Raw genomic sequence first — 25,331 nt, 5'->3', positions numbered from 1 at the left:
GAAATAGCTATTGTTGAGATGACCGTAATTAAAATAATAGGGAGAACTATAAAGCTACATTGCAGGCAAAAGCCATAAACTGCTTTCTATAGGCCTTATTTCCAAGCAGTGTTGCCACAGGTCCACAAGAGTGTATGTTGGGCATACGGCAAGAAGACAGTGGCCAGTATTCCCACGGCACAAGCAGCCCAGAGAGGCACAAGCAGCCCAGAGAGGCACAAGCAGCCCAGAGAGGCACAAGCAGCCCAGAGAGGCACAAGCAGCCCAGAGAGGCACAAGCAGCCCAGAGAGGCACAAGCAGCCCAGAGAGGCACAAGCAGCCCAGAGAGGCACAAGCAGCCCAGAGAGGCACAAGCAGCCCAGAGAGGCACAAGCAGCCCAGAGAGGCACAAGCAGCCCAGAGAGGCACAAGCAGCCCAGAGAGGCACAAGCAGCCCAGAGAGGCACAAGCAGCCCAGAGAGGCACAAGCAGCCCAGAGAGGCACAAGCAGCCCAGAGAGGCACAAGCAGCCCAGAGAGGCACAAGCAGCCCAGAGAGGCACAAGCAGCCCAGAGAGGCACAAGCAGCCCAGAGAGGCACAAGCAGCCCAGAGAGGCACAAGCAGCCCAGAGAGGCACAAGCAGCCCAGAGAGGCACAAGCAGCCCAGAGAGGCACAAGCAGCCCAGAGAGGCACAAGCAGCCCAGAGAGGCACAAGCAGCCCAGAGAGGCACAAGCAGCCCAGAGAGGCACAAGCAGCCCAGAGAGGCACAAGCAGCCCAGAGAGGCACAAGCAGCCCAGAGAGGCACAAGCAGCCCAGAGAGGCACAAGCAGCCCAGAGAGGCACAAGCAGCCCAGAGAGGCACAAGCAGCCCAGAGAGGCACAAGCAGCCCAGAGAGGCACAAGCAGCCCAGAGAGGCACAAGCAGCCCAGAGAGGCACAAGCAGCCCAGAGAGGCACAAGCAGCCCAGAGAGGCACAAGCAGCCCAGAGAGGCACAAGCAGCCCAGAGAGGCACAAGCAGCCCAGAGAGGCACAAGCAGCCCAGAGAGGCACAAGCAGCCCAGAGAGGCACAAGCAGCCCAGAGAGGCACAAGCAGCCCAGAGAGGCACAAGCAGCCCAGAGAGGCACAAGCAGCCCAGAGAGGCACAAGCAGCCCAGAGAGGCACAAGCAGCCCAGAGAGGCACAAGCAGCCCAGAGAGGCACAAGCAGCCCAGAGAGGCACAAGCAGCCCAGAGAGGCACAAGCAGCCCAGAGAGGCACAAGCAGCCCAGAGAGGCACAAGCAGCCCAGAGAGGCACAAGCAGCCCAGAGAGGCACAAGCAGCCCAGAGAGGCACAAGCAGCCCAGAGAGGCACAAGCAGCCCAGAGAGGCACAAGCAGCCCAGAGAGGCACAAGCAGCCCAGAGAGGCACAAGCAGCCCAGAGAGGCACAAGCAGCCCAGAGAGGCACAAGCAGCCCAGAGAGGCACAAGCAGCCCAGAGAGGCACAAGCAGCCCAGAGAGGCACAAGCAGCCCAGAGAGGCACAAGCAGCCCAGAGAGGCACAAGCAGCCCAGAGAGGCACAAGCAGCCCAGAGAGGCACAAGCAGCCCAGAGAGGCACAAGCAGCCCAGAGAGGCACAAGCAGCCCAGAGAGGCACAAGCAGCCCAGAGAGGCACAAGCAGCCCAGAGAGGCACAAGCAGCCCAGAGAGGCACAAGCAGCCCAGAGAGGCACAAGCAGCCCAGAGAGGCACAAGCAGCCCAGAGAGGCACAAGCAGCCCAGAGAGGCACAAGCAGCCCAGAGAGGCACAAGCAGCCCAGAGAGGCACAAGCAGCCCAGAGAGGCACAAGCAGCCCAGAGAGGCACAAGCAGCCCAGAGAGGCACAAGCAGCCCAGAGAGGCACAAGCAGCCCAGAGAGGCACAAGCAGCCCAGAGAGGCACAAGCAGCCCAGAGAGGCACAAGCAGCCCAGAGAGGCACAAGCAGCCCAGAGAGGCACAAGCAGCCCAGAGAGGCACAAGCAGCCCAGAGAGGCACAAGCAGCCCAGAGAGGCACAAGCAGCCCAGAGAGGCACAAGCAGCCCAGAGAGGCACAAGCAGCCCAGAGAGGCACAAGCAGCCCAGAGAGGCACAAGCAGCCCAGAGAGGCACAAGCAGCCCAGAGAGGCACAAGCAGCCCAGAGAGGCACAAGCAGCCCAGAGAGGCACAAGCAGCCCAGAGAGGCACAAGCAGCCCAGAGAGGCACAAGCAGCCCAGAGAGGCACAAGCAGCCCAGAGAGGCACAAGCAGCCCAGAGAGGCACAAGCAGCCCAGAGAGGCACAAGCAGCCCAGAGAGGCACAAGCAGCCCAGAGAGGCACAAGCAGCCCAGAGAGGCACAAGCAGCCCAGAGAGGCACAAGCAGCCCAGAGAGGCACAAGCAGCCCAGAGAGGCACAAGCAGCCCAGAGAGGCACAAGCAGCCCAGAGAGGCACAAGCAGCCCAGAGAGGCACAAGCAGCCCAGAGAGGCACAAGCAGCCCAGAGAGGCACAAGCAGCCCAGAGAGGCACAAGCAGCCCAGAGAGGCACAAGCAGCCCAGAGAGGCACAAGCAGCCCAGAGAGGCACAAGCAGCCCAGAGAGGCACAAGCAGCCCAGAGAGGCACAAGCAGCCCAGAGAGGCACAAGCAGCCCAGAGAGGCACAAGCAGCCCAGAGAGGCACAAGCAGCCCAGAGAGGCACAAGCAGCCCAGAGAGGCACAAGCAGCCCAGAGAGGCACAAGCAGCCCAGAGAGGCACAAGCAGCCCAGAGAGGCACAAGCAGCCCAGAGAGGCACAAGCAGCCCAGAGAGGCACAAGCAGCCCAGAGAGGCACAAGCAGCCCAGAGAGGCACAAGCAGCCCAGAGAGGCACAAGCAGCCCAGAGAGGCACAAGCAGCCCAGAGAGGCACAAGCAGCCCAGAGAGGCACAAGCAGCCCAGAGAGGCACAAGCAGCCCAGAGAGGCACAAGCAGCCCAGAGAGGCACAAGCAGCCCAGAGAGGCACAAGCAGCCCAGAGAGGCACAAGCAGCCCAGAGAGGCACAAGCAGCCCAGAGAGGCACAAGCAGCCCAGAGAGGCACAAGCAGCCCAGAGAGGCACAAGCAGCCCAGAGAGGCACAAGCAGCCCAGAGAGGCACAAGCAGCCCAGAGAGGCACAAGCAGCCCAGAGAGGCACAAGCAGCCCAGAGAGGCACAAGCAGCCCAGAGAGGCACAAGCAGCCCAGAGAGGCACAAGCAGCCCAGAGAGGCACAAGCAGCCCAGAGAGGCACAAGCAGCCCAGAGAGGCACAAGCAGCCCAGAGAGGCACAAGCAGCCCAGAGAGGCACAAGCAGCCCAGAGAGGCACAAGCAGCCCAGAGAGGCACAAGCAGCCCAGAGAGGCACAAGCAGCCCAGAGAGGCACAAGCAGCCCAGAGAGGCACAAGCAGCCCAGAGAGGCACAAGCAGCCCAGAGAGGCACAAGCAGCCCAGAGAGGCACAAGCAGCCCAGAGAGGCACAAGCAGCCCAGAGAGGCACAAGCAGCCCAGAGAGGCACAAGCAGCCCAGAGAGGCACAAGCAGCCCAGAGAGGCACAAGCAGCCCAGAGAGGCACAAGCAGCCCAGAGAGGCACAAGCAGCCCAGAGAGGCACAAGCAGCCCAGAGAGGCACAAGCAGCCCAGAGAGGCACAAGCAGCCCAGAGAGGCACAAGCAGCCCAGAGAGGCACAAGCAGCCCAGAGAGGCACAAGCAGCCCAGAGAGGCACAAGCAGCCCAGAGAGGCACAAGCAGCCCAGAGAGGCACAAGCAGCCCAGAGAGGCACAAGCAGCCCAGAGAGGCACAAGCAGCCCAGAGAGGCACAAGCAGCCCAGAGAGGCACAAGCAGCCCAGAGAGGCACAAGCAGCCCAGAGAGGCACAAGCAGCCCAGAGAGGCACAAGCAGCCCAGAGAGGCACAAGCAGCCCAGAGAGGCACAAGCAGCCCAGAGAGGCACAAGCAGCCCAGAGAGGCACAAGCAGCCCAGAGAGGCACAAGCAGCCCAGAGAGGCACAAGCAGCCCAGAGAGGCACAAGCAGCCCAGAGAGGCACAAGCAGCCCAGAGAGGCACAAGCAGCCCAGAGAGGCACAAGCAGCCCAGAGAGGCACAAGCAGCCCAGAGAGGCACAAGCAGCCCAGAGAGGCACAAGCAGCCCAGAGAGGCACAAGCAGCCCAGAGAGGCACAAGCAGCCCAGAGAGGCACAAGCAGCCCAGAGAGGCACAAGCAGCCCAGAGAGGCACAAGCAGCCCAGAGAGGCACAAGCAGCCCAGAGAGGCACAAGCAGCCCAGAGAGGCACAAGCAGCCCAGAGAGGCACAAGCAGCCCAGAGAGGCACAAGCAGCCCAGAGAGGCACAAGCAGCCCAGAGAGGCACAAGCAGCCCAGAGAGGCACAAGCAGCCCAGAGAGGCACAAGCAGCCCAGAGAGGCACAAGCAGCCCAGAGAGGCACAAGCAGCCCAGAGAGGCACAAGCAGCCCAGAGAGGCACAAGCAGCCCAGAGAGGCACAAGCAGCCCAGAGAGGCACAAGCAGCCCAGAGAGGCACAAGCAGCCCAGAGAGGCACAAGCAGCCCAGAGAGGCACAAGCAGCCCAGAGAGGCACAAGCAGCCCAGAGAGGCACAAGCAGCCCAGAGAGGCACAAGCAGCCCAGAGAGGCACAAGCAGCCCAGAGAGGCACAAGCAGCCCAGAGAGGCACAAGCAGCCCAGAGAGGCACAAGCAGCCCAGAGAGGCACAAGCAGCCCAGAGAGGCACAAGCAGCCCAGAGAGGCACAAGCAGCCCAGAGAGGCACAAGCAGCCCAGAGAGGCACAAGCAGCCCAGAGAGGCACAAGCAGCCCAGAGAGGCACAAGCAGCCCAGAGAGGCACAAGCAGCCCAGAGAGGCACAAGCAGCCCAGAGAGGCACAAGCAGCCCAGAGAGGCACAAGCAGCCCAGAGAGGCACAAGCAGCCCAGAGAGGCACAAGCAGCCCAGAGAGGCACAAGCAGCCCAGAGAGGCACAAGCAGCCCAGAGAGGCACAAGCAGCCCAGAGAGGCACAAGCAGCCCAGAGAGGCACAAGCAGCCCAGAGAGGCACAAGCAGCCCAGAGAGGCACAAGCAGCCCAGAGAGGCACAAGCAGCCCAGAGAGGCACAAGCAGCCCAGAGAGGCACAAGCAGCCCAGAGAGGCACAAGCAGCCCAGAGAGGCACAAGCAGCCCAGAGAGGCACAAGCAGCCCAGAGAGGCACAAGCAGCCCAGAGAGGCACAAGCAGCCCAGAGAGGCACAAGCAGCCCAGAGAGGCACAAGCAGCCCAGAGAGGCACAAGCAGCCCAGAGAGGCACAAGCAGCCCAGAGAGGCACAAGCAGCCCAGAGAGGCACAAGCAGCCCAGAGAGGCACAAGCAGCCCAGAGAGGCACAAGCAGCCCAGAGAGGCACAAGCAGCCCAGAGAGGCACAAGCAGCCCAGAGAGGCACAAGCAGCCCAGAGAGGCACAAGCAGCCCAGAGAGGCACAAGCAGCCCAGAGAGGCACAAGCAGCCCAGAGAGGCACAAGCAGCCCAGAGAGGCACAAGCAGCCCAGAGAGGCACAAGCAGCCCAGAGAGGCACAAGCAGCCCAGAGAGGCACAAGCAGCCCAGAGAGGCACAAGCAGCCCAGAGAGGCACAAGCAGCCCAGAGAGGCACAAGCAGCCCAGAGAGGCACAAGCAGCCCAGAGAGGCACAAGCAGCCCAGAGAGGCACAAGCAGCCCAGAGAGGCACAAGCAGCCCAGAGAGGCACAAGCAGCCCAGAGAGGCACAAGCAGCCCAGAGAGGCACAAGCAGCCCAGAGAGGCACAAGCAGCCCAGAGAGGCACAAGCAGCCCAGAGAGGCACAAGCAGCCCAGAGAGGCACAAGCAGCCCAGAGAGGCACAAGCAGCCCAGAGAGGCACAAGCAGCCCAGAGAGGCACAAGCAGCCCAGAGAGGCACAAGCAGCCCAGAGAGGCACAAGCAGCCCAGAGAGGCACAAGCAGCCCAGAGAGGCACAAGCAGCCCAGAGAGGCACAAGCAGCCCAGAGAGGCACAAGCAGCCCAGAGAGGCACAAGCAGCCCAGAGAGGCACAAGCAGCCCAGAGAGGCACAAGCAGCCCAGAGAGGCACAAGCAGCCCAGAGAGGCACAAGCAGCCCAGAGAGGCACAAGCAGCCCAGAGAGGCACAAGCAGCCCAGAGAGGCACAAGCAGCCCAGAGAGGCACAAGCAGCCCAGAGAGGCACAAGCAGCCCAGAGAGGCACAAGCAGCCCAGAGAGGCACAAGCAGCCCAGAGAGGCACAAGCAGCCCAGAGAGGCACAAGCAGCCCAGAGAGGCACAAGCAGCCCAGAGAGGCACAAGCAGCCCAGAGAGGCACAAGCAGCCCAGAGAGGCACAAGCAGCCCAGAGAGGCACAAGCAGCCCAGAGAGGCACAAGCAGCCCAGAGAGGCACAAGCAGCCCAGAGAGGCACAAGCAGCCCAGAGAGGCACAAGCAGCCCAGAGAGGCACAAGCAGCCCAGAGAGGCACAAGCAGCCCAGAGAGGCACAAGCAGCCCAGAGAGGCACAAGCAGCCCAGAGAGGCACAAGCAGCCCAGAGAGGCACAAGCAGCCCAGAGAGGCACAAGCAGCCCAGAGAGGCACAAGCAGCCCAGAGAGGCACAAGCAGCCCAGAGAGGCACAAGCAGCCCAGAGAGGCACAAGCAGCCCAGAGAGGCACAAGCAGCCCAGAGAGGCACAAGCAGCCCAGAGAGGCACAAGCAGCCCAGAGAGGCACAAGCAGCCCAGAGAGGCACAAGCAGCCCAGAGAGGCACAAGCAGCCCAGAGAGGCACAAGCAGCCCAGAGAGGCACAAGCAGCCCAGAGAGGCACAAGCAGCCCAGAGAGGCACAAGCAGCCCAGAGAGGCACAAGCAGCCCAGAGAGGCACAAGCAGCCCAGAGAGGCACAAGCAGCCCAGAGAGGCACAAGCAGCCCAGAGAGGCACAAGCAGCCCAGAGAGGCACAAGCAGCCCAGAGAGGCACAAGCAGCCCAGAGAGGCACAAGCAGCCCAGAGAGGCACAAGCAGCCCAGAGAGGCACAAGCAGCCCAGAGAGGCACAAGCAGCCCAGAGAGGCACAAGCAGCCCAGAGAGGCACAAGCAGCCCAGAGAGGCACAAGCAGCCCAGAGAGGCACAAGCAGCCCAGAGAGGCACAAGCAGCCCAGAGAGGCACAAGCAGCCCAGAGAGGCACAAGCAGCCCAGAGAGGCACAAGCAGCCCAGAGAGGCACAAGCAGCCCAGAGAGGCACAAGCAGCCCAGAGAGGCACAAGCAGCCCAGAGAGGCACAAGCAGCCCAGAGAGGCACAAGCAGCCCAGAGAGGCACAAGCAGCCCAGAGAGGCACAAGCAGCCCAGAGAGGCACAAGCAGCCCAGAGAGGCACAAGCAGCCCAGAGAGGCACAAGCAGCCCAGAGAGGCACAAGCAGCCCAGAGAGGCACAAGCAGCCCAGAGAGGCACAAGCAGCCCAGAGAGGCACAAGCAGCCCAGAGAGGCACAAGCAGCCCAGAGAGGCACAAGCAGCCCAGAGAGGCACAAGCAGCCCAGAGAGGCACAAGCAGCCCAGAGAGGCACAAGCAGCCCAGAGAGGCACAAGCAGCCCAGAGAGGCACAAGCAGCCCAGAGAGGCACAAGCAGCCCAGAGAGGCACAAGCAGCCCAGAGAGGCACAAGCAGCCCAGAGAGGCACAAGCAGCCCAGAGAGGCACAAGCAGCCCAGAGAGGCACAAGCAGCCCAGAGAGGCACAAGCAGCCCAGAGAGGCACAAGCAGCCCAGAGAGGCACAAGCAGCCCAGAGAGGCACAAGCAGCCCAGAGAGGCACAAGCAGCCCAGAGAGGCACAAGCAGCCCAGAGAGGCACAAGCAGCCCAGAGAGGCACAAGCAGCCCAGAGAGGCACAAGCAGCCCAGAGAGGCACAAGCAGCCCAGAGAGGCACAAGCAGCCCAGAGAGGCACAAGCAGCCCAGAGAGGCACAAGCAGCCCAGAGAGGCACAAGCAGCCCAGAGAGGCACAAGCAGCCCAGAGAGGCACAAGCAGCCCAGAGAGGCACAAGCAGCCCAGAGAGGCACAAGCAGCCCAGAGAGGCACAAGCAGCCCAGAGAGGCACAAGCAGCCCAGAGAGGCACAAGCAGCCCAGAGAGGCACAAGCAGCCCAGAGAGGCACAAGCAGCCCAGAGAGGCACAAGCAGCCCAGAGAGGCACAAGCAGCCCAGAGAGGCACAAGCAGCCCAGAGAGGCACAAGCAGCCCAGAGAGGCACAAGCAGCCCAGAGAGGCACAAGCAGCCCAGAGAGGCACAAGCAGCCCAGAGAGGCACAAGCAGCCCAGAGAGGCACAAGCAGCCCAGAGAGGCACAAGCAGCCCAGAGAGGCACAAGCAGCCCAGAGAGGCACAAGCAGCCCAGAGAGGCACAAGCAGCCCAGAGAGGCACAAGCAGCCCAGAGAGGCACAAGCAGCCCAGAGAGGCACAAGCAGCCCAGAGAGGCACAAGCAGCCCAGAGAGGCACAAGCAGCCCAGAGAGGCACAAGCAGCCCAGAGAGGCACAAGCAGCCCAGAGAGGCACAAGCAGCCCAGAGAGGCACAAGCAGCCCAGAGAGGCACAAGCAGCCCAGAGAGGCACAAGCAGCCCAGAGAGGCACAAGCAGCCCAGAGAGGCACAAGCAGCCCAGAGAGGCACAAGCAGCCCAGAGAGGCACAAGCAGCCCAGAGAGGCACAAGCAGCCCAGAGAGGCACAAGCAGCCCAGAGAGGCACAAGCAGCCCAGAGAGGCACAAGCAGCCCAGAGAGGCACAAGCAGCCCAGAGAGGCACAAGCAGCCCAGAGAGGCACAAGCAGCCCAGAGAGGCACAAGCAGCCCAGAGAGGCACAAGCAGCCCAGAGAGGCACAAGCAGCCCAGAGAGGCACAAGCAGCCCAGAGAGGCACAAGCAGCCCAGAGAGGCACAAGCAGCCCAGAGAGGCACAAGCAGCCCAGAGAGGCACAAGCAGCCCAGAGAGGCACAAGCAGCCCAGAGAGGCACAAGCAGCCCAGAGAGGCACAAGCAGCCCAGAGAGGCACAAGCAGCCCAGAGAGGCACAAGCAGCCCAGAGAGGCACAAGCAGCCCAGAGAGGCACAAGCAGCCCAGAGAGGCACAAGCAGCCCAGAGAGGCACAAGCAGCCCAGAGAGGCACAAGCAGCCCAGAGAGGCACAAGCAGCCCAGAGAGGCACAAGCAGCCCAGAGAGGCACAAGCAGCCCAGAGAGGCACAAGCAGCCCAGAGAGGCACAAGCAGCCCAGAGAGGCACAAGCAGCCCAGAGAGGCACAAGCAGCCCAGAGAGGCACAAGCAGCCCAGAGAGGCACAAGCAGCCCAGAGAGGCACAAGCAGCCCAGAGAGGCACAAGCAGCCCAGAGAGGCACAAGCAGCCCAGAGAGGCACAAGCAGCCCAGAGAGGCACAAGCAGCCCAGAGAGGCACAAGCAGCCCAGAGAGGCACAAGCAGCCCAGAGAGGCACAAGCAGCCCAGAGAGGCACAAGCAGCCCAGAGAGGCACAAGCAGCCCAGAGAGGCACAAGCAGCCCAGAGAGGCACAAGCAGCCCAGAGAGGCACAAGCAGCCCAGAGAGGCACAAGCAGCCCAGAGAGGCACAAGCAGCCCAGAGAGGCACAAGCAGCCCAGAGAGGCACAAGCAGCCCAGAGAGGCACAAGCAGCCCAGAGAGGCACAAGCAGCCCAGAGAGGCACAAGCAGCCCAGAGAGGCACAAGCAGCCCAGAGAGGCACAAGCAGCCCAGAGAGGCACAAGCAGCCCAGAGAGGCACAAGCAGCCCAGAGAGGCACAAGCAGCCCAGAGAGGCACAAGCAGCCCAGAGAGGCACAAGCAGCCCAGAGAGGCACAAGCAGCCCAGAGAGGCACAAGCAGCCCAGAGAGGCACAAGCAGCCCAGAGAGGCACAAGCAGCCCAGAGAGGCACAAGCAGCCCAGAGAGGCACAAGCAGCCCAGAGAGGCACAAGCAGCCCAGAGAGGCACAAGCAGCCCAGAGAGGCACAAGCAGCCCAGAGAGGCACAAGCAGCCCAGAGAGGCACAAGCAGCCCAGAGAGGCACAAGCAGCCCAGAGAGGCACAAGCAGCCCAGAGAGGCACAAGCAGCCCAGAGAGGCACAAGCAGCCCAGAGAGGCACAAGCAGCCCAGAGAGGCACAAGCAGCCCAGAGAGGCACAAGCAGCCCAGAGAGGCACAAGCAGCCCAGAGAGGCACAAGCAGCCCAGAGAGGCACAAGCAGCCCAGAGAGGCACAAGCAGCCCAGAGAGGCACAAGCAGCCCAGAGAGGCACAAGCAGCCCAGAGAGGCACAAGCAGCCCAGAGAGGCACAAGCAGCCCAGAGAGGCACAAGCAGCCCAGAGAGGCACAAGCAGCCCAGAGAGGCACAAGCAGCCCAGAGAGGCACAAGCAGCCCAGAGAGGCACAAGCAGCCCAGAGAGGCACAAGCAGCCCAGAGAGGCACAAGCAGCCCAGAGAGGCACAAGCAGCCCAGAGAGGCACAAGCAGCCCAGAGAGGCACAAGCAGCCCAGAGAGGCACAAGCAGCCCAGAGAGGCACAAGCAGCCCAGAGAGGCACAAGCAGCCCAGAGAGGCACAAGCAGCCCAGAGAGGCACAAGCAGCCCAGAGAGGCACAAGCAGCCCAGAGAGGCACAAGCAGCCCAGAGAGGCACAAGCAGCCCAGAGAGGCACAAGCAGCCCAGAGAGGCACAAGCAGCCCAGAGAGGCACAAGCAGCCCAGAGAGGCACAAGCAGCCCAGAGAGGCACAAGCAGCCCAGAGAGGCACAAGCAGCCCAGAGAGGCACAAGCAGCCCAGAGAGGCACAAGCAGCCCAGAGAGGCACAAGCAGCCCAGAGAGGCACAAGCAGCCCAGAGAGGCACAAGCAGCCCAGAGAGGCACAAGCAGCCCAGAGAGGCACAAGCAGCCCAGAGAGGCACAAGCAGCCCAGAGAGGCACAAGCAGCCCAGAGAGGCACAAGCAGCCCAGAGAGGCACAAGCAGCCCAGAGAGGCACAAGCAGCCCAGAGAGGCACAAGCAGCCCAGAGAGGCACAAGCAGCCCAGAGAGGCACAAGCAGCCCAGAGAGGCACAAGCAGCCCAGAGAGGCACAAGCAGCCCAGAGAGGCACAAGCAGCCCAGAGAGGCACAAGCAGCCCAGAGAGGCACAAGCAGCCCAGAGAGGCACAAGCAGCCCAGAGAGGCACAAGCAGCCCAGAGAGGCACAAGCAGCCCAGAGAGGCACAAGCAGCCCAGAGAGGCACAAGCAGCCCAGAGAGGCACAAGCAGCCCAGAGAGGCACAAGCAGCCCAGAGAGGCACAAGCAGCCCAGAGAGGCACAAGCAGCCCAGAGAGGCACAAGCAGCCCAGAGAGGCACAAGCAGCCCAGAGAGGCACAAGCAGCCCAGAGAGGCACAAGCAGCCCAGAGAGGCACAAGCAGCCCAGAGAGGCACAAGCAGCCCAGAGAGGCACAAGCAGCCCAGAGAGGCACAAGCAGCCCAGAGAGGCACAAGCAGCCCAGAGAGGCACAAGCAGCCCAGAGAGGCACAAGCAGCCCAGAGAGGCACAAGCAGCCCAGAGAGGCACAAGCAGCCCAGAGAGGCACAAGCAGCCCAGAGAGGCACAAGCAGCCCAGAGAGGCACAAGCAGCCCAGAGAGGCACAAGCAGCCCAGAGAGGCACAAGCAGCCCAGAGAGGCACAAGCAGCCCAGAGAGGCACAAGCAGCCCAGAGAGGCACAAGCAGCCCAGAGAGGCACAAGCAGCCCAGAGAGGCACAAGCAGCCCAGAGAGGCACAAGCAGCCCAGAGAGGCACAAGCAGCCCAGAGAGGCACAAGCAGCCCAGAGAGGCACAAGCAGCCCAGAGAGGCACAAGCAGCCCAGAGAGGCACAAGCAGCCCAGAGAGGCACAAGCAGCCCAGAGAGGCACAAGCAGCCCAGAGAGGCACAAGCAGCCCAGAGAGGCACAAGCAGCCCAGAGAGGCACAAGCAGCCCAGAGAGGCACAAGCAGCCCAGAGAGGCACAAGCAGCCCAGAGAGGCACAAGCAGCCCAGAGAGGCACAAGCAGCCCAGAGAGGCACAAGCAGCCCAGAGAGGCACAAGCAGCCCAGAGAGGCACAAGCAGCCCAGAGAGGCACAAGCAGCCCAGAGAGGCACAAGCAGCCCAGAGAGGCACAAGCAGCCCAGAGAGGCACAAGCAGCCCAGAGAGGCACAAGCAGCCCAGAGAGGCACAAGCAGCCCAGAGAGGCACAAGCAGCCCAGAGAGGCACAAGCAGCCCAGAGAGGCACAAGCAGCCCAGAGAGGCACAAGCAGCCCAGAGAGGCACAAGCAGCCCAGAGAGGCACAAGCAGCCCAGAGAGGCACAAGCAGCCCAGAGAGGCACAAGCAGCCCAGAGAGGCACAAGCAGCCCAGAGAGGCACAAGCAGCCCAGAGAGGCACAAGCAGCCCAGAGAGGCACAAGCAGCCCAGAGAGGCACAAGCAGCCCAGAGAGGCACAAGCAGCCCAGAGAGGCACAAGCAGCCCAGAGAGGCACAAGCAGCCCAGAGAGGCACAAGCAGCCCAGAGAGGCACAAGCAGCCCAGAGAGGCACAAGCAGCCCAGAGAGGCACAAGCAGCCCAGAGAGGCACAAGCAGCCCAGAGAGGCACAAGCAGCCCAGAGAGGCACAAGCAGCCCAGAGAGGCACAAGCAGCCCAGAGAGGCACAAGCAGCCCAGAGAGGCACAAGCAGCCCAGAGAGGCACAAGCAGCCCAGAGAGGCACAAGCAGCCCAGAGAGGCACAAGCAGCCCAGAGAGGCACAAGCAGCCCAGAGAGGCACAAGCAGCCCAGAGAGGCACAAGCAGCCCAGAGAGGCACAAGCAGCCCAGAGAGGCACAAGCAGCCCAGAGAGGCACAAGCAGCCCAGAGAGGCACAAGCAGCCCAGAGAGGCACAAGCAGCCCAGAGAGGCACAAGCAGCCCAGAGAGGCACAAGCAGCCCAGAGAGGCACAAGCAGCCCAGAGAGGCACAAGCAGCCCAGAGAGGCACAAGCAGCCCAGAGAGGCACAAGCAGCCCAGAGAGGCACAAGCAGCCCAGAGAGGCACAAGCAGCCCAGAGAGGCACAAGCAGCCCAGAGAGGCACAAGCAGCCCAGAGAGGCACAAGCAGCCCAGAGAGGCACAAGCAGCCCAGAGAGGCACAAGCAGCCCAGAGAGGCACAAGCAGCCCAGAGAGGCACAAGCAGCCCAGAGAGGCACAAGCAGCCCAGAGAGGCACAAGCAGCCCAGAGAGGCACAAGCAGCCCAGAGAGGCACAAGCAGCCCAGAGAGGCACAAGCAGCCCAGAGAGGCACAAGCAGCCCAGAGAGGCACAAGCAGCCCAGAGAGGCACAAGCAGCCCAGAGAGGCACAAGCAGCCCAGAGAGGCACAAGCAGCCCAGAGAGGCACAAGCAGCCCAGAGAGGCACAAGCAGCCCAGAGAGGCACAAGCAGCCCAGAGAGGCACAAGCAGCCCAGAGAGGCACAAGCAGCCCAGAGAGGCACAAGCAGCCCAGAGAGGCACAAGCAGCCCAGAGAGGCACAAGCAGCCCAGAGAGGCACAAGCAGCCCAGAGAGGCACAAGCAGCCCAGAGAGGCACAAGCAGCCCAGAGAGGCACAAGCAGCCCAGAGAGGCACAAGCAGCCCAGAGAGGCACAAGCAGCCCAGAGAGGCACAAGCAGCCCAGAGAGGCACAAGCAGCCCAGAGAGGCACAAGCAGCCCAGAGAGGCACAAGCAGCCCAGAGAGGCACAAGCAGCCCAGAGAGGCACAAGCAGCCCAGAGAGGCACAAGCAGCCCAGAGAGGCACAAGCAGCCCAGAGAGGCACAAGCAGCCCAGAGAGGCACAAGCAGCCCAGAGAGGCACAAGCAGCCCAGAGAGGCACAAGCAGCCCAGAGAGGCACAAGCAGCCCAGAGAGGCACAAGCAGCCCAGAGAGGCACAAGCAGCCCAGAGAGGCACAAGCAGCCCAGAGAGGCACAAGCAGCCCAGAGAGGCACAAGCAGCCCAGAGAGGCACAAGCAGCCCAGAGAGGCACAAGCAGCCCAGAGAGGCACAAGCAGCCCAGAGAGGCACAAGCAGCCCAGAGAGGCACAAGCAGCCCAGAGAGGCACAAGCAGCCCAGAGAGGCACAAGCAGCCCAGAGAGGCACAAGCAGCCCAGAGAGGCACAAGCAGCCCAGAGAGGCACAAGCAGCCCAGAGAGGCACAAGCAGCCCAGAGAGGCACAAGCAGCCCAGAGAGGCACAAGCAGCCCAGAGAGGCACAAGCAGCCCAGAGAGGCACAAGCAGCCCAGAGAGGCACAAGCAGCCCAGAGAGGCACAAGCAGCCCAGAGAGGCACAAGCAGCCCAGAGAGGCACAAGCAGCCCAGAGAGGCACAAGCAGCCCAGAGAGGCACAAGCAGCCCAGAGAGGCACAAGCAGCCCAGAGAGGCACAAGCAGCCCAGAGAGGCACAAGCAGCCCAGAGAGGCACAAGCAGCCCAGAGAGGCACAAGCAGCCCAGAGAGGCACAAGCAGCCCAGAGAGGCACAAGCAGCCCAGAGAGGCACAAGCAGCCCAGAGAGGCACAAGCAGCCCAGAGAGGCACAAGCAGCCCAGAGAGGCACAAGCAGCCCAGAGAGGCACAAGCAGCCCAGAGAGGCACAAGCAGCCCAGAGAGGCACAAGCAGCCCAGAGAGGCACAAGCAGCCCAGAGAGGCACAAGCAGCCCAGAGAGGCACAAGCAGCCCAGAGAGGCACAAGCAGCCCAGAGAGGCACAAGCAGCCCAGAGAGGCACAAGCAGCCCAGAGAGGCACAAGCAGCCCAGAGAGGCACAAGCAGCCCAGAGAGGCACAAGCAGCCCAGAGAGGCACAAGCAGCCCAGAGAGGCACAAGCAGCCCAGAGAGGCACAAGCAGCCCAGAGAGGCACAAGCAGCCCAGAGAGGCACAAGCAGCCCAGAGAGGCACAAGCAGCCCAGAGAGGCACAAGCAGCCCAGAGAGGCACAAGCAGCCCAGAGAGGCACAAGCAGCCCAGAGAGGCACAAGCAGCCCAGAGAGGCACAAGCAGCCCAGAGAGGCACAAGCAGCCCAGAGAGGCACAAGCAGCCCAGAGAGGCACAAGCAGCCCAGAGAGGCACAAGCAGCCCAGAGAGGCACAAGCAGCCCAGAGAGGCACAAGCAGCCCAGAGAGGCACAAGCAGCCCAGAGAGGCACAAGCAGCCCAGAGAGGCACAAGCAGCCCAGAGAGGCACAAGCAGCCCAGAGAGGCACAAGCAGCCCAGAGAGGCACAAGCAGCCCAGAGAGGCACAAGCAGCCCAGAGAGGCACAAGCAGCCCAGAGAGGCACAAGCAGCCCAGAGAGGCACAAGCAGCCCAGAGAGGCACAAGCAGCCCAGAGAGGCACAAGCAGCCCAGAGAGGCACAAGCAGCCCAGAGAGGCACAAGCAGCCCAGAGAGGCACAAGCAGCCCAGAGAGGCACAAGCAGCCCAGAGAGGCACAAGCAGCCCAGAGAGGCACAAGCAGCCCAGAGAGGCACAAGCAGCCCAGAGAGGCACAAGCAGCCCAGAGAGGCACAAGCAGCCCAGAGAGGCACAAGCAGCCCAGAGAGGCACAAGCAGCCCAGAGAGGCACAAGCAGCCCAGAGAGGCACAAGCAGCCCAGAGAGGCACAAGCAGCCCAGAGAGGCACAAGCAGCCCAGAGAGGCACAAGCAGCCCAGAGAGGCACAAGCAGCCCAGAGAGGCACAAGCAGCCCAGAGAGGCACAAGCAGCCCAGAGAGGCACAAGCAGCCCAGAGAGGCACAAGCAGCCCAGAGAGGCACAAGCAGCCCAGAGAGGCACAAGCAGCCCAGAGAGGCACAAGCAGCCCAGAGAGGCACAAGCAGCCCAGAGAGGCACAAGCAGCCCAGAGAGGCACAAGCAGCCCAGAGAGGCACAAGCAGCCCAGAGAGGCACAAGCAGCCCAGAGAGGCACAAGCAGCCCAGAGAGGCACAAGCAGCCCAGAGAGGCACAAGCAGCCCAGAGAGGCACAAGCAGCCCAGAGAGGCACAAGCAGCCCAGAGAGGCACAAGCAGCCCAGAGAGGCACAAGCAGCCCAGAGAGGCACAAGCAGCCCAGAGAGGCACAAGCAGCCCAGAGAGGCACAAGCAGCCCAGAGAGGCACAAGCAGCCCAGAGAGGCACAAGCAGCCCAGAGAGGCACAAGCAGCCCAGAGAGGCACAAGCAGCCCAGAGAGGCACAAGCAGCCCAGAGAGGCACAAGCAGCCCAGAGAGGCACAAGCAGCCCAGAGAGGCACAAGCAGCCCAGAGAGGCACAAGCAGCCCAGAGAGGCACAAGCAGCCCAGAGAGGCACAAGCAGCCCAGAGAGGCACAAGCAGCCCAGAGAGGCACAAGCAGCCCAGAGAGGCACAAGCAGCCCAGAGAGGCACAAGCAGCCCAGAGAGGCACAAGCAGCCCAGAGAGGCACAAGCAGCCCAGAGAGGCACAAGCAGCCCAGAGAGGCACAAGCAGCCCAGAGAGGCACAAGCAGCCCAGAGAGGCACAAGCAGCCCAGAGAGGCACAAGCAGCCCAGAGAGGCACAAGCAGCCCAGAGAGGCACAAGCAGCCCAGAGAGGCACAAGCAGCCCAGAGAGGCACAAGCAGCCCAGAGAGGCACAAGCAGCCCAGAGAGGCACAAGCAGCCCAGAGAGGCACAAGCAGCCCAGAGAGGCACAAGCAGCCCAGAGAGGCACAAGCAGCCCAGAGAGGCACAAGCAGCCCAGAGAGGCACAAGCAGCCCAGAGAGGCACAAGCAGCCCAGAGAGGCACAAGCAGCCCAGAGAGGCACAAGCAGCCCAGAGAGGCACAAGCAGCCCAGAGAGGCACAAGCAGCCCAGAGAGGCACAAGCAGCCCAGAGAGGCACAAGCAGCCCAGAGAGGCACAAGCAGCCCAGAGAGGCACAAGCAGCCCAGAGAGGCACAAGCAGCCCAGAGAGGCACAAGCAGCCCAGAGAGGCACAAGCAGCCCAGAGAGGCACAAGCAGCCCAGAGAGGCACAAGCAGCCCAGAGAGGCACAAGCAGCCCAGAGAGGCACAAGCAGCCCAGAGAGGCACAAGCAGCCCAGAGAGGCACAAGCAGCCCAGAGAGGCACAAGCAGCCCAGAGAGGCACAAGCAGCCCAGAGAGGCACAAGCAGCCCAGAGAGGCACAAGCAGCCCAGAGAGGCACAAGCAGCCCAGAGAGGCACAAGCAGCCCAGAGAGGCACAAGCAGCCCAGAGAGGCACAAGCAGCCCAGAGAGGCACAAGCAGCCCAGAGAGGCACAAGCAGCCCAGAGAGGCACAAGCAGCCCAGAGAGGCACAAGCAGCCCAGAGAGGCACAAGCAGCCCAGAGAGGCACAAGCAGCCCAGAGAGGCACAAGCAGCCCAGAGAGGCACAAGCAGCCCAGAGAGGCACAAGCAGCCCAGAGAGGCACAAGCAGCCCAGAGAGGCACAAGCAGCCCAGAGAGGCACAAGCAGCCCAGAGAGGCACAAGCAGCCCAGAGAGGCACAAGCAGCCCAGAGAGGCACAAGCAGCCCAGAGAGGCACAAGCAGCCCAGAGAGGCACAAGCAGCCCAGAGAGGCACAAGCAGCCCAGAGAGGCACAAGCAGCCCAGAGAGGCACAAGCAGCCCAGAGAGGCACAAGCAGCCCAGAGAGGCACAAGCAGCCCAGAGAGGCACAAGCAGCCCAGAGAGGCACAAGCAGCCCAGAGAGGCACAAGCAGCCCAGAGAGGCACAAGCAGCCCAGAGAGGCACAAGCAGCCCAGAGAGGCACAAGCAGCCCAGAGAGGCACAAGCAGCCCAGAGAGGCACAAGCAGCCCAGAGAGGCACAAGCAGCCCAGAGAGGCACAAGCAGCCCAGAGAGGCACAAGCAGCCCAGAGAGGCACAAGCAGCCCAGAGAGGCACAAGCAGCCCAGAGAGGCACAAGCAGCCCAGAGAGGCACAAGCAGCCCAGAGAGGCACAAGCAGCCCAGAGAGGCACAAGCAGCCCAGAGAGGCACAAGCAGCCCAGAGAGGCACAAGCAGCCCAGAGAGGCACAAGCAGCCCAGAGAGGCACAAGCAGCCCAGAGAGGCACAAGCAGCCCAGAGAGGCACAAGCAGCCCAGAGAGGCACAAGCAGCCCAGAGAGGCACAAGCAGCCCAGAGAGGCACAAGCAGCCCAGAGAGGCACAAGCAGCCCAGAGAGGCACAAGCAGCCCAGAGAGGCACAAGCAGCCCAGAGAGGCACAAGCAGCCCAGAGAGGCACAAGCAGCCCAGAGAGGCACAAGCAGCCCAGAGAGGCACAAGCAGCCCAGAGAGGCACAAGCAGCCCAGAGAGGCACAAGCAGCCCAGAGAGGCACAAGCAGCCCAGAGAGGCACAAGCAGCCCAGAGAGGCACAAGCAGCCCAGAGAGGCACAAGCAGCCCAGAGAGGCACAAGCAGCCCAGAGAGGCACAAGCAGCCCAGAGAGGCACAAGCAGCCCAGAGAGGCACAAGCAGCCCAGAGAGGCACAAGCAGCCCAGAGAGGCACAAGCAGCCCAGAGAGGCACAAGCAGCCCAGAGAGGCACAAGCAGCCCAGAGAGGCACAAGCAGCCCAGAGAGGCACAAGCAGCCCAGAGAGGCACAAGCAGCCCAGAGAGGCACAAGCAGCCCAGAGAGGCACAAGCAGCCCAGAGAGGCACAAGCAGCCCAGAGAGGCACAAGCAGCCCAGAGAGGCACAAGCAGCCCAGAGAGGCACAAGCAGCCCAGAGAGGCACAAGCAGCCCAGAGAGGCACAAGCAGCCCAGAGAGGCACAAGCAGCCCAGAGAGGCACAAGCAGCCCAGAGAGGCACAAGCAGCCCAGAGAGGCACAAGCAGCCCAGAGAGGCACAAGCAGCCCAGAGAGGCACAAGCAGCCCAGAGAGGCACAAGCAGCCCAGAGAGGCACAAGCAGCCCAGAGAGGCACAAGCAGCCCAGAGAGGCACAAGCAGCCCAGAGAGGCACAAGCAGCCCAGAGAGGCACAAGCAGCCCAGAGAGGCACAAGCAGCCCAGAGAGGCACAAGCAGCCCAGAGAGGCACAAGCAGCCCAGAGAGGCACAAGCAGCCCAGAGAGGCACAAGCAGCCCAGAGAGGCACAAGCAGCCCAGAGAGGCACAAGCAGCCCAGAGAGGCACAAGCAGCCCAGAGAGGCACAAGCAGCCCAGAGAGGCACAAGCAGCCCAGAGAGGCACAAGCAGCCCAGAGAGGCACAAGCAGCCCAGAGAGGCACAAGCAGCCCAGAGAGGCACAAGCAGCCCAGAGAGGCACAAGCAGCCCAGAGAGGCACAAGCAGCCCAGAGAGGCACAAGCAGCCCAGAGAGGCACAAGCAGCCCAGAGAGGCACAAGCAGCCCAGAGAGGCACAAGCAGCCCAGAGAGGCACAAGCAGCCCAGAGAGGCACAAGCAGCCCAGAGAGGCACAAGCAGCCCAGAGAGGCACAAGCAGCCCAGAGAGGCACAAGCAGCCCAGAGAGGCACAAGCAGCCCAGAGAGGCACAAGCAGCCCAGAGAGGCACAAGCAGCCCAGAGAGGCACAAGCAGCCCAGAGAGGCACAAGCAGCCCAGAGAGGCACAAGCAGCCCAGAGAGGCACAAGCAGCCCAGAGAGGCACAAGCAGCCCAGAGAGGCACAAGCAGCCCAGAGAGGCACAAGCAGCCCAGAGAGGCACAAGCAGCCCAGAGAGGCACAAGCAGCCCAGAAGCAGCTGTTACTCTCTCTTTAAGTGAGATGCTGCAGTACAAAAATTTCCTGATCTTGTACATTCAGACTTTCCCCACCCCAGAGAACTTCAAGCTGGAAAACCACTGGTGGTAGATGACTTCTGTCCCAGTATTGAACAAGGAAAGGTTCACCCCTCTCCTTGGGATATACTGTAAAGGATTTTTAATTGCTCTGTTGCCCTTAAATACCAGTGCTGACTCAGGCTGAATGTTTTATGTCTAAATACTTAGGTTTATCTCCTTGCTTTCAGTAGTTCTTTGTGTAGATTAAATGCCACTTTAGAAATCTCAAATTATTCTCAAAGTGGAAGAGCCCAGAGCTGCAAAGTCAGAAAATATGTATTCATAAAATGATATCTCCACAAAAATGGTATCTAAGAGAGACCAAAAGAGGTTCCCAGTATCTAACCATTCTAGTGTTACATTCATTGTAGCCATATATACTCTAAAGGAGGAAAAAAATAAATACTATCTATTTATATGTACTACACATGTTGACTTTAAACCACATTTTTGTCTATTATTTACAGAAAAGCTAGACACTGAATACATGACAAAGGTCTAGTCAGGCATCATATGTTTAGAGACAAAGTATAACACTCCTCTTGTAGCAGAAAGGGGGCAATAGACACTCGCATTATAGCAATTCTTCCATTCTGTCATGAGACTTCTGTATAACACAGTTGTCTGAGAAGGAAGATGTCTTCACAGCTCAATAGCATGTTTTGTTCCCAGGTCTGCTAAAAGGATCACTTTCACTCTTCTGGCAAGACTGTTCAACACACCATCTTGAATCCAAAACCAGACAAAACTCTTAAATCATTTTTGAAGTGTTTTGCCAGAATTTAACAGTGGAAGAATTGAAAGATTAAGACCATGGTATTAAAAACCTTGTGGCACCATCACAGGCAGCATGGTTTTGAACCTGAAATCACAGCCTTACCCATCTCAGGTGCCCAGTTCACATCAGTAATCAGAATCAGAACACAGGAAGGAAAACAGACACATTCCAGTTCTGTGAATCTATAACTGGGTGTTTTCTTCATTTTAAGGAAATCCAACCCAGCCTGCTCGTCAAACTTTACTGTATTCCTGAGATTTGCTAGAAGTTCATGTTAGTTAACCTTGGCAAAATACACTGCCCAACACTTAAGCACAAGAACATTTGATATTTTTAGATGAACAGTGAATTCATATTTTATGCAACTGTTTTATATTGAAAAACCACGTATCAGTAAAATTATACAGGGGAGAAAATATTTCTGTATATCATATCCTCCTAAGTCTGCAACCACACAGAACTTTTATACAAATTTTCTTCCTAATAAAGGCAGAAAGACACAAGGTGGAAGTACATTAAAAGTGTTCTAGGTAGAACAAAAACTAAACCCAGTAAAGAAGCCATTTTAGCTAGTAGTCTGTCCAGCTGAAGAGCAGTATGTGTATCACCTTGTGTTCAGTCCTGTGCTTTTAGATATTGACCAGCTTCCTGCCAGTCCAGTATCACTTGTTTGCAATCAGAACAGACTCAGAGCAACAGTATTTAGGCAGCAGTCTCACCTGTCCTGCAGCATCCCTATAAGTTTTAAATGAAGAATATTTTCAGCAAATATGGTGTTTAGAAGACCTTACTACAGTGGCCTTTCTCACAACACAATTTCATCAGCTCTAGTTGCATTAGGGATACTAAACAAAGCTCATGAGAAGTAACCATCATTACAAACTAGTCTTTGTTACCAAAAATAAAGAGGTAGCCTGAATCTACATTTGACAGAGCTTATAGAGGAAAAAAAGTGATGCCTGTATACAAGAACCTGTGTTTCAGAGCCTGTAAATGAAATAGCAATTCAGTATTTCAAAAACAGGTATACATAGTAGCAAATGTTTCACTCACAACTTGAAAATATAGAAGATCACATTGCTTGAGTTCCAGTATCCAGATATTTACCGGAGTCTTAGTTTTCCAAATAGCAATAGAAGTAATTGCCACACTGCAGTGTCACAGGTGTGGTTAGAGTAGAAATAACCTGGGAATGTTTTTTTCTGGTTTTGCAAATCATATTCCTGTCCCTGGACACTATAGAAAGAAGATACAATGAAGGATACAATGAAGGGCTTTCCTTATGTATATGCTGCAACATAAATATTTCTGTCTAATGGCAATGATGAGTATCTCAGGGTTACAGATCTGTTGTACCACAGAGGAGAAAACACATTTAAAATCAGTGTTGAGTCCCTCCTCCGTAATGAAAAATGCATCCAAAAAGCTCAGTGAAATAATTGAGAAAGGATGGGAAAACAGTGAAAAAAAAAATCACATTTCCAATCAAATAATAAATGTAGTCTAATTGATATCAGTTGATTTCATCTGGAGTTCAGAGATCTACCTAATGGGATAAGAATATCACAGAAAACTCAATTTTTTCTCCTGACACTCCTGATGCCTGCTATAGAAATCAGTCTGAACCTGTATGAATATCTCATATGGCACATTTTTTCCTCCCAGTACAAGTTAGGAAAATCCGGAGAGGTGCACAGGTTGCAGACTCAGTTGGCACCATACAAATATAGAAACCAGCACAAGCCTAGAATGGTCTCCAGATTCTCCTCCTCTTCTTTACCCCATGACTGTCCACTACTTTCTCTTCAAGAGCCTGTTCAGGACAACTTCTGAATAATTAAAATTAGTACACCTTGGAAATGTCCTCCTGTAGTGCTTACTATAGCCATCTATGTGATGTTGTTTCTGATGGAGTTACAGTAATAGCAGTGTTGCTTTGGTACTGGATATGGTAATTTAAGAAAGTTAAGCAAATCAAATCATAGTTTTTTTAATAAAGGTGGGGCACACTGGTGCTAAATAATACTATATGTCTGTTAACCCACTTTCAAGAGCAAGAGTTGATCAGCCTATCAGAAACAAAGCAAAAAGAGGTCCAGTTGAAGGGAGAGCCCAGCTCAGTATCAGCAAGCTCATTCTCACCAGGCTGTGGTGAAAGAGACATTCTCTTTCATACCCTCAACCAGAAAAAAGTATCAGTTACAGAGCAACTGAAGTTGGATATCAGAAAAAAAAAACAAAAACAAGAAAGCAAAACAATCAAAAACAAGAAACCAACGAGAGGTCACCTTCTGAACACAGAGAATGAGCTTTCCATGTTTGCACAAAAAGGCAGAAGCAGAACCAGCAGTGTAAGCTGTTGCCTGACTCACAAACCAGTTCTTCATTGTCATCCTGTGCCTGAACAGGATCTTCTGCCTCCACCCTGGCCGTTAATTTGTTTTGCTCTTCTCTATTACAAGGCTGTACTCAGACCACACAGAACAGGTAGTTGTAGTTTCAATTCACTGCTCTTTCTTCCCTTTTAGAAAATCACATTTGGTAGTCAGAAGGCACTGCACCTGGGACTCAAAACTCAAAAGAAAATAACTCCTGGCTCATTCAAGCAATGAAGCGTGAAGAACTGCTTATATATAATCTCATTTTAGTAGAATTCCATATGTGCCCAAGCTCAAAATGCTCAAATGCTGCACAGAAGTCAGAGCAGATGACTTGTCTCACTTTTCTCTAAGTCTCCAAACAGGAGCCTTTTTTTTTTTTTTGAAAAAAAACATATATACAGGTTTTAATCTATAGCATGCTACTAATACATACCTATGCTGACCAAAGGAGAGATGTTCTGTTCTTCTTACTTCAGACTAGCCTCTATGGAAATGAGGGAAAATGTTTTCTTGCTTTCTGCAAGCATGCAGAGCATCATTCCCAGTTCTCCTGCTTGTGCTTTGATGGCAGGGGTCCACGCAGTAAGGTGATGAAGGCAGTCACTAGGATTTTGATGAATTCAGAAATGAGAAGATGCTGAAAAGTTGATATAAGATACTAGGCCATGGAAACTTCACTATAGCAAAATGGTGTGAGCTAGACAAGCAGTGTAGAGAAGTAACAAGATAAGCAGCAAGAAGTTACAGACAGGAAGGCCTATTGCAGCTGCAAGCCAGACAGTTGGTGCCTGCAGCAACCAGTCACTTGGAACAGTCTCAGTAAGGTCAGTGCAACACAGCTGGGCTGGTGAAAGATGAAGTGCAAGTGGTAGGAATCACACCACAGTCCTTTATGCAATATAAATGCAAGACCTGAAACTCAATTGGTAGCACAGCAACTGGTGGAGGCTCAATAGAATTACTAAATTCACCAAAAACATATTTCAATTTACTCCAGACAAACTTAGAAATCATGTAAACAAACACCTCTCTACTAGCACCTTCCTTATAAAATCTTTCCAACAGTGAAGCAGATGTGAAGAATAAAGAAACACCATAGAAACAATATGGACACTGCCATGAGGGTACTGATGCACATAATGGATAGCATTAACACTTGATTCAGAGCAACGGGGGGTCTCTGGAGATAGATCCCATGCAGCCACCTACACACAGACAGTACCACACTGAACATACAGAGGAAATTTGAATTGATTCCCAGACCACCTCCGTGCTAGCTTTCTCTAACTTCCAGTGCTTCAGAGAAGCTGCACACTCACTGCATAGGTGCAGAAAATCCAGCACAAAGCAAAGAAATTGCTCAGCTGCCAAAGCAAAAAAGCGGCATTGCTAGACACAGCACGTGACCTGAAGTGCCTTGACTACTCCTTGTCCCAGAGAACGCTCAGTTACTACCAGCTCTGGCACCATCCTCCAGCACACAGTGTAAACACTTTGATGTTATGCTCTTGGTGCTTGTTTATAATTCTCAGAAATAAAATTTAGTTATGCTGTGATTTCTTGAAGAGATGAAATGCTTTAAGGCCAGAATACAGCCAGTCACTGCACAATAGCACAACCTTCTTTGTAAAGTGCTGCAGTTTAGGACTATTCAGACCACCTCTCTCAGGTTATTTCTTACCTTCTGGAGGGCAAATGGAAAGAACATTCCCCTGAGCTGAGGAGTCCAAAGCTATGCTGGTCTGAGACTGATATTAAAAATGATAATGGAACAGTACTATTCTCCTGCAGCTGATATCACTGTACATTTTAAATGGCCTCCCTTGATGAGGCATTAAGTCTTGGTTTCTTCTTCATAATTCTGGTACCTAGCTTCTCTAGGCACCTGCTACCACAGTTCTGTCATTTCTCCTATTTAGTTCCTTACTGATCAGTTTCACAGCTTTTTATTATTTTACAAAGCTCACAGTACTGACAGTAACCTAAAAATACTTCACCATTTCAGTTACTTTGCCTTACCAGGCATTCCATAAAAGTCACCAGATCCTCTTATAAATCCCTGATCTAGCTGATACAATTAAGTAAACTTAGCAGTAAATACCAACAACAAGCAACAACATACCAGCAACAGTATTCTGAAGAAACATGAGAGAACAAGGCCACTGTTGCTTTTGCAAGAATTTATTAATAGATAAGATCACAGAAGTAACAGGATCAGTTGTATTGCTTGAAGTACTGCTATATTCCTTTTACATTACAGATACAAATAACATTTAAGAAAAAATTAATTACTATCTGCTTATCTA

General features: G+C 57.7%; 2 protein-coding genes across 5 annotated transcripts in view; one reads left to right on the top strand and one right to left on the bottom strand.

Moving 5' to 3' along the window:
* Positions 1 to 23,859, bottom strand: part of DNTT (DNA nucleotidylexotransferase) — a 163,652-nt gene extending 139,793 nt beyond the window's left edge. For both annotated transcript variants that reach the window (XM_090145278.1, XM_090145279.1), the window contains exon 1: positions 23,459 to 23,859. The gene's annotated coding sequence lies outside the window, so the exon portion shown is untranslated. The remainder of the gene's footprint in view (positions 1 to 23,458) is intronic.
* BLNK (B cell linker) overlaps positions 1 to 25,331 on the top strand; it is a 111,319-nt gene that overhangs the window by 33,063 nt on the left and 52,925 nt on the right. The gene's annotated exons all lie outside the window — the stretch shown is intronic.

The sequence above is a fragment of the Phasianus colchicus genome, chromosome 8 (genome assembly GCF_987193195.1).
Source record: "Phasianus colchicus chromosome 8, bPhaCol1.hap1.1, whole genome shotgun sequence".
Lineage (NCBI taxonomy): Eukaryota > Metazoa > Chordata > Aves > Galliformes > Phasianidae > Phasianus > Phasianus colchicus.
This window is presented reverse-complemented; position numbering and strand designations above follow the sequence as displayed.